The sequence below is a fragment of the Nilaparvata lugens genome, chromosome 10, assembly GCF_014356525.2.
Source record: "Nilaparvata lugens isolate BPH chromosome 10, ASM1435652v1, whole genome shotgun sequence".
In the NCBI taxonomy this organism is placed as follows: domain Eukaryota; kingdom Metazoa; phylum Arthropoda; class Insecta; order Hemiptera; family Delphacidae; genus Nilaparvata; species Nilaparvata lugens.
In genome coordinates, this window is record NC_052513.1 from 43,393,363 (window position 1) to 43,402,624 (window position 9,262).

The following is a 9,262-nucleotide window of genomic DNA, read 5'->3' on the forward strand; positions in this document are numbered from 1 at the left end:
TGATCATAAATTGAATCTTCATTTTAAAACTATTGTTTGTAATGTAAAGGATATCATTTCGTTATTATATCTAATTAAATAAATGTATGTATCTTGGTTTAAGTGCAGTAGCATATACTTATATTTATTTTTTGTAAAGCTTTTTTGTATTTTGTTTTTGGCAAATAAAATTCATTCATTCATTCATTCATTCATTCATTCATTCATTCATTCATTCATTCATTCATTCAATAGATTGATTATTTATTCTTTATTGATTCATACAATAAGTACATCATCAAAATGATAGGGAGAGAAAACATAAGGTAGCCTTGTGCTATTCTATTCCTCTCCCGATTTCTATTACAGTGATTTCCTATTCACATTTCCACATCTTTCCCCTTGCAAATTTTCTCACACTGTCTCTCTCTTATTCTCCCTGACTCGTTCTGGATTTTGTCATAATTCTCTCTTCTTCATCGTCTCCTCTTCAACTATCCTTTTCCTCTTCTTCTTCTTCTTCTTCTCCTGTCTTCTTCTTCTTCTTCTTGTTCTTCTTCTTCTTCTCTTCTTCTTCTTCTTCTTCTTCTTCTTCTTCTTCTTCTTCTTCTTCTTCTTCTTCTTCTCTTCTTCTTCTTCTTCTTCTTGTTCTTCTTCTTCTTCTTCTTCTTCTTCTTCCTCTTCTTCTTCTTCTTCTTCTTCTCCTGTCTTCTTCTTCTCCTGTCTTCTTCTCTTCTTCTTCTTCTTCTTCTTCTTTCTTCTTCTTCTTCTTCTTCTCTCTTCTTCTTCTTCTTCTTCTTCTCCTGTCTTCTTCTTCTCCTGTCTTCTTCTTCTTCTTCTTCTTCTTCTTCTTCTTCTTCTTCTTCTATTTCATTCGTTTTAGATAAGATTACACATATTGTAACAATACTTACTTCATACTTATCTAACAGTAATAATTGTTTCTAAAGAAGTCCTCTTTGATTTGTAGATTCAAAATGGCGGCGGGCAGTGTAGACCTGACCGAAGAGGACGCAGCCGACCTGCAGTTTCCCAAGGAGTTTGAGAACGCAGAGACGCTGCTCAGCTGATCAGTGAGGTTCATATTATGCTGATTGCACACCGCAAGCAACAGAACGAGAGTGCAGAGGAGGAGCAGGGCTTCTCTAATGTCTTCCAGAAGACTGACACCTATACGGAACGATTTCGCAAGTTCAAAAATAAGGTACCAACATTTGTGGTTTGTCTTTTAAATTGTTTCCTTGATCAATTCATAATAATAGAACTCACTAGACTCAGAAAGATGTTGGCGTCAACTTCCAAATACCTCATTAATGAAAAAGAGTTTTTACAGCTTTCTTTCTGCAAAGGCTTACTATAGAGTGAACGATTTCTGTAATACCACTTATAAATTAGGCACATTGTTGACCGAACGAAGTGAGGTCTAAGATTCAAATCGACGGTTTGGCATTACTCTTAATGTTTAAATATTTATATATTTATATGTTGCGCATTTACGGCGAAACGCGGTAATAGATTTTCATGAAATTTGACAGGTATGTTCCTTTTTGAATTGCGCGTCGACGTATATACAAGGTTTTTGGAAATTTTGCATTTCAAGGGTAATATAAAAGGGAAAAGGAGCCTCCTTCATACGCCAATACTAGAGTAAAAATCAGACTATAGAATTATTCATAACTAGCCGTCAGGCTCGCTTCGCTCGCCATATCCGTCTAGCCAGGGGGCTCCGCCCCCTGGACCCCCCGACTGGATTGTCCAAGAATGAGAACAGCAGGCTCGCTTCGCTCGCCTGCATTTTTCATTTTTTATCATATGTTAGGACGATCCAGTCGGGGGTACAGACTAAACGTTTGGCTAAACGGATATGGCGAGCGAAGCGAGCCTGACGGCTAGTAATATAATATTCCCAGGAATAGCTCTGATTGAAGTAGCAGTGCCCAATCAATTTTTCCGCGATAAATACATTTCAATCTTCGACTTGGTGCCAACCTAAGAAAGTCAACTCAACTTAATGCCAACCTGACAAAATTATTAATTTAGTTACCAGAACAACTGTTTCGAAGAGGTACTCTCTCTAGATTATAGTTCCATATCAACATATGGTATGGACATTTCAATATTCTAATTTTAAGATATTGGAATAAGAAGAATATAAATGCTAAAAGAACTTTTAACCCTTAAAAACCACCCTTAGAGTTAAAATATCGCCAAAAGATTTCTTAGTGCGCCTCTAAAGGGCCAACTGAACATACCTACCAAATTTGAACGTTTTTGGTCCGGTAGATTTTTAGTTCTGCGAGTGAGTGAGTGAGTGAGTCAGTCAGTCAGTCAATCAGTCAGTCAGTGAGTGAGTGCCATTTCGCTTTTATATATATTTTTATTATATATATAGATAAATCAGCTGACAAGTGATTACACAGATGTGTGGAGAAGCCAGTCTATTACTGTATTTGTATAAGGTCTAGAGTTTCAAAGACATTAAAGAGGTATGCATCTTTAAGCTGGGTTTACACCAAAGCTATCAACAAAATGGTTATAACTTAATCCTTATAGATTCTTTTAGATTGAACGGAAGTTGACAAACACATATGTTCATCATGTGTATGATAAGTTATGTTCAATCTAATATAATCTAAAAGGATTGAGTTATTAACATTTTTTTAATAAATTTGGTCTAATCGCAACTTTAAGGTCTTTGGTTTCAATATTTTGTTTTGCAGTCATGGTATTATTATGCGTGCCCATCAGTATCAATATTCTTACATTCGAAAAAACTAATTTAATAGGTGAATAAAAATAAACAAATAAACTAAATAATGCTGGAGAAATTATAATATTTTTGATTCTAAAAAATTAATTTTCATCAGATAGAAAGATCATCACGGAACTGGATTACTTATATCATATGGAATACAAATTCAAACGTGAATTGAGTTTGTTTAACTTTTATATTTTATTGATGTAAGGGTTCTTCCATTAGCTTATGTTAAACTCATTTCTATGACGATGTTCAACTGTTATCTATCTTGACACATAAGGCGTTTCTTTAGACTAGTTTGCACGACAGGTCAGGAATCTCTGCGATTGGGTGATTGGGATGGAGTGTCGAGACCTGTCATGCCGTCTGAAAAAACGCCTCGTATGTTTCGAACCTGAGATGCGATGACTAAGATTCTATAGTGAGGTCCACGTTATAATGACAGTATTTGATCAAACTTGGTTTTGCTATCCTTGTCTATCATTCGACAAAGCCGGTGGTACTATCCTTTTCTAGGTCCACAACGATGACAATTATGTTTTTGACAGTGTAGAAATATAATTAATTAATGCAGAGAATCGGCAACGCTATTCTTCTAACTTTATCCACTGCCATTATAAGGTGGACCACACTATAGCTGCTCTACGGCTGTATTAGGGCATAGCCACACGAGCGTATTTACAGAATAAGATGCTCTCAGATTCGTTGATTGGGTTGACGTATCGAGGCACGTCGAAAACACCTCGGCCCTTGAGGTGCATCTCCTTAGCAATGACTGCGATCCTAGTCGCTTGATGGCTGTATTAGGGCCATCCACATGAGGCGTCTTTTCAGTCGGTACGGCAGGACAAGAAGCTCCCCGATTGGCTAGACAGCAAGCTCATTAGATACGCTAACTCAATCAGCCAATCGGAGAGCTTCCTGTCCTTTCAAGCCAACTGAAAAACGACTCGTGTGGCTTGGCCCTTGAAGACTGTAGTCTATTACTGTTTAGTCTATAAGTATATCGATATAGAATCTACAGCAAACAATAGGAGCCGTGTGGTTAGAATCGTAGATTCGTCGCTAAGGAATTGCTGTTTTAGTAGCTTGGTAAATAATTTATAAATTAGTAAACCTATAAACTGGACTGCAATGTCTTCCAGAAGTACGACACCTACACGACAAGGTATTATAAGGGGGCGCGACAGTCGAGGCCTGTACAAAAATTGTCGCCTAACGCAGGCGACATTTGAGGACTCTTTTTTAGGAGTCCTCTGCGGTCGCAGGTCTCAACTGTTGGGGCTGTTCAAAAATTAAAGAGGCCTCAACTGTCGCCTGACACAGGCGACATTTGAGGCCTCTTTTTCAGGAGTCCTCTACGGTCGATGGTCTCGAATGTCGCAGGTCTCTACCGTCGCTGGCCTCGACTGGCTTAGGACTCTTCTATCGTTTGCCTCGTCTGGCCTCGACCCGTAATATCATAGATAAGAAGATATCCCATGGTATAGGGCGTTTATGTTCCAAATTTCACTGTTAACTGAAACCGATAGTACTAGTAGTTCTTTCTCGTTAAGCTATATGAAGCTGGTAGTCTCATAATGTGCCGTTCAATACACTCTCACCCCGACAATACAGTAATAATAGACAGTTGTTGACAGTAATCGGCATGAGTTAACAAAAAAGTATTGAAATTTGACATAGGTCCCATGGGTCCTATGCCATGGGATATCTTCTTATCATTTCTCTATGGTAATATTGTCTGGATAGTAAGTTAGTTCTTATCGAATCTCCTTTGAGCTGTCCGTCCTCCTTCTTGTCGATATTTTTCATAGCAGAAGTTTCCAGTGTAATTGATTTATTTATGTTTTTGTTCAATAATTAGTATGTATTCTAATTTAGTTGGTATTTATTATCAGTATTTAAATCATGCTCTACTCTCACTGGCACTACTCGAATTGCGAAGCAATTCAATTCTGTTTTTGATGGCTGTTTTCACACGTAACGATTGTCGGCCGACATTTACTACCTTCATTACACCCAGATTGGCCGTTTTCAGACATACCGATTTCTTGACGGCACGGCACGACAATACAAAAAGCTCTCTGGTTGACTGATCGTCGATACGCTTACCCAATCACCCAATTTGAGAGCTTTCTGTCCTGTCGTGCCCTGCCGTCAAAAAATCGGTAAGGCTCAACTTACACTTGAGCGACTCAGGTCGAGAAGAGACTCGACTCTAGTCGAGAGCAATGTGTTTGCAAATGGTGACGTCGAGGAGACTAGAATCGACTGGTCAAAGATCAAGAAATTTATTGGCCATAAAACAACATAACAAAATGAAACAATAGGCTTTGTCAATAATATGTAAAATATCACAAGGTAAGCTATATCAAACAATCAAATTTACACATACACATTAAAATATTCCAGGTACTCATTTACAGAATAGAAAGCTTCAGACTTGAGCCATTTATCAACAGCAATACAAAACGTTTTCAATGGTAACTGCTTAACATTATCTGGTAGAAGATTAAACATGCGAATTTGTAGATACTTTTCAGAGTTTTAGTCAATCTAACTGTAGGTCTAGTTATATCATCCTTATGTCTAGTGTAATGTGAATGTACAGAGATATTTTTATTAAAATTGGACAGATTTTTCTTAACAGAGATTAAATTATAATAGATATACAAACAAGGCAAGGTCATAGTGTCCCTGGTCTGAGTGTCACCATTTGGAAACACATGCTCTCGATTAGAGTCGAGTCTCTTCTCGACCTGAGTCGCGTAAGTGTGAGTTGAGCCCAAGTGTGAAAGCGGTCATTATCCTCCGATTGACTAATTCTCACAGGGTGTCCACAGGACGGGAAGACCGGGAATTATACGGATCTCAACTGATTCGCAGTTTATCGGAGGACATTCTTGGTGTCGTGACGATTAAAGTCGAGTGCTTAGCTTTAGGGACAAACTAATTCCGCTAGATCGCTCCAGCTGTACTATTCAGTTGCTGCCCGAGCATAGCAGGCGTGAAACCGTGCTTTAAAGTTACACATACCAGCGGTTATTATTCGGTCTATAAAAGAAGTTCAACATCTTTGTCCCTCATATAATTCAAATTCATTTGTTTTAATGAGAAGGTGTTCATGTGATACATGATTTCGATACAGAGTTCCAAGAAAAATGAAAATGAATGGCGAAAGCCGTACATTGATATCTCAACTCGTATCAGTTGTTGATGTAATAGAATTAGTGAATATTATGTTGTACATTAACCAGTTGAAATCATGAAATGATCATTTAGGGCCGGTTTCCGAGCTCGGGATGTAGCTGAGTTCTTTAAACAGCTGAAGTCAGAAAATTGGCTTTCCGGAACGGGGCGTAGTCGTAGTTTTTATGATTATCTTTATTTTTCTCATTTCTATAATTGGAAACGTTTTTTATTGACGAAGTGAAACATTCCTAAATGATTCAAAATAGCTGAAACTTATCACTATTCTCTTTTTATTTTCTAGTTTTTTGAAATTTAATTTAAACGTGGACTGCAACTACCCCGTTCCGGAAAGCCAACTCCAGCTGTTTAAAGTGTAGAACTTAGCTAAATGCCGAGCTCGGAAACCTACCCTTGGCCCTTAATCATCACTCATTTGGTGTCAACGCATGCAGACGCATGCCTGTGTGATAGCTTCCAAATAGTTTCAACTTATTTTATGAATGAATTCATATGTTGTAATTGAATTCTTCACCTGACTAAATGATAAATCAAAACTACTTTTTTTCTTATGCACTTTTAATGTCATTTGTTATATCCTGAAAAAGGACGATGGAGTAAGTAAATTTTGTTGTTCCACAAACTTGACCTGTAAAAAGGTTTGAAGAATACGTGTTTAAAATTTGAAACTGATTGATCAATTCTTTCTAAAGTTATTGCAGAGCATACAAACAGACGGACAACGACTTTGGCCCTCAGTAAGTCAAAAGTGAGAACTCGCTAACACTCGTTCAATAAAAACCAACAAAATTTAATAGTGATAAAAACCAACAATTATAATTTAACATTTTATTTATTTTTAATGTATTATTATCAATTATTCATGAGCAAAAAACATTACGGTACATCAACATTAATATCAGTAGGCCTATCACATAAATTTATACAAAACATGGATATTAATGAGTCATACACAGTCGATAAGAACTTCTATTGCTTATTAAGGATATTTGGGTGGCTTATTGGAGTAAGTGATAACGCGCTTAAAGGCAGAGGTGACGAACGATGCAGCCTGTGGTGCTTTGATCAATCGAGAAACTGTAACAGAAAGATAATTATGTAAGAAAGAAATAATCTATGTATATATAAGAAAATGACTGTGTGTTAATTTGTTTCTTTGTTTGTTCCCTATAGACTTAAAAACTACTTGACAGAACGGCATGAAACTTTAGGAATATGTTGTGTGAATATTGGGGATGGTTTCTGAATAGAAATTTTGATAGGGGGACTAATAACAATTATTTATTAATCCATTCTACAGACCTATGTTTTCGAAATTGTGTGCCGAGGGGCTACCGATGAACGGGAAGATGATCATGATTGAAGATCATGTTGTGATAATATGATTTAGCATCTAAAGTTAACAGCTGTAATAGACTTATAAATTGTATACTGGTATTAATATGGTAGTTTGGAGTTGAAGTTTAATTGATTGGTACTAGCTGAAGATAATGGTTCATTAGAAGACCTATACAAATAATTGCCGTATTCCCCTATTATTGAGAAACTGGAAAGTATTTTACTGTCAGTATTGGTTAAATGGGGAACATCGATAGATAGTCATGAGAGCTACTGCCAAGCTATTGAATCTCACCTACGGCTTTTGAATTAAGTTTTCAGCTACAATTCACCAATTTTAGGCTCAAATTAATACAAAATGAGTTTTTTACTGTTGATTCTATTTAATTAGAAAATAAATACGGTAAATAAAATTCTTTTTCGAAATTTAACTAATCTTTTTGGTTATAATTTGAGTACTGAATTAGTAAAAATGAGCTATTTGCTATTAATTTAATATTTTTTCAGGAAGAAATTAATTTTTTTTTCAAATTTAACTTTAAAGGTCTTATTGTATTTAACTTCTCAGCCAGTTCATGTTAAGGTTAGCTTGTTGTCTATCTAAGCCTATCTCAATTTTGTTTCTTGAATAATCTTGAGTATAATACTGAAACTAAAGTATTTCAACATTAATTTTTTTTTTAATAAACTCATAATATCAATTATTTTATTTATAAATGTTTAAAGAAAGAACTTGTAATTTAATTTTACCACTCCCGTTTCCCGCTGCAAAAAACGGTACGGTATCAATTTCTTTATTAGAAGTTGTTTTAAAAATTTCATAGTGCCGGTTGCACAACAGCCAGTTAAATTTTTACCGTGATTAATTTCAGTAGAACCAATCAGTCGAGGCGTCTGATTGGTTTTCGTAAAATTAATCACGGTTGAAATTTAGCCGGCTGTTGTGCAACTGGACCATAGTGTATAAAAATTTTCCCGCTGCCGGAAATGATACGGCCAATCTATCTTCTTGCACCTAAAAGCTGATTTAGAAGTGAATCTATTATTTTTTCATCAATTTTGATGTGTTTTGTGATGAATGTATGTGTTGATGGAATTTGATTTTTTTTTAGAAACAGGACTTATGCCCCCAACAGTTTTGACTGTGTCTTTCTGTTGAATAAAACTAATTTGTGTCTCAACCACTTATTTCAACCACCTTGAGTCACTCCACTTGTGTATTATTTGTAGACGGTATCTATTACTTTGTTAGCTAAGCATTATATGTTCTTTTGCAGTGTATTGAAATGTTGGAAGCAGAATGACCGCGCAGAGGAATCTCACTGCTTTGAGAGAAGACTTGAAGAAGAATGTTACTGCTCTAATCTCCAGCCTTGGATTACTTCACAACCTGATGCATTATATACCATCATACGGAATTTTCTTCAGGTTAGTTGATGATTTTTACTATATTTGCCTTGTTTATTGTTTGAATTGTGATGTTTGATTGTGCACTTTGCGAGCTGCTTGCGTGTTATAGAATGCATCTTGCGATTAACCATAATTATTCTTAAGCTGGCCTCTAACGGTAGGACATGCATGATAAACTTGTGTGTACATTCATGCATGTCCTGTCGTTAGTGGCCAGCCTTAATCTTATGCTTGCGCCCTATCTTTGCTCTCTATAAAAAATAAAAACAGTAATTGTATTCTATACTCTAATATGCGAGTCTTTGGGATGCTTTTAAAAATGAACAGATTTAACCGGTGTATTTTGGTGGAAATATGAGTGAATTTGAACTGAGCCTCGATGGTTCTATTAGCGCTGTCAGTCGGTGTTATTATAGTTTGAATGATCTACGATTTTAATTCTCTCACTTAAATAGGCTTTTGAAGTAGCCTATTTTTTTTCGTAATGTTACCAGGTTTGGGAGACGCTTGAACGGTTTTAGTAGACAGTAGTTGAGAAAAAAATTATGATAGTAGACAGCTTGTAGA

The 9,262-nt window shown here is 36.1% G+C and overlaps 1 pseudogene; it reads left to right on the top strand.

The window, feature by feature from the left end:
• The first annotated feature begins 787 nt into the window (after window positions 1–787).
• LOC111054466 lies at window positions 788–8,605 on the top strand (annotated as a pseudogene).
• Window positions 8,606–9,262: the final 657 nt, after the last annotated feature.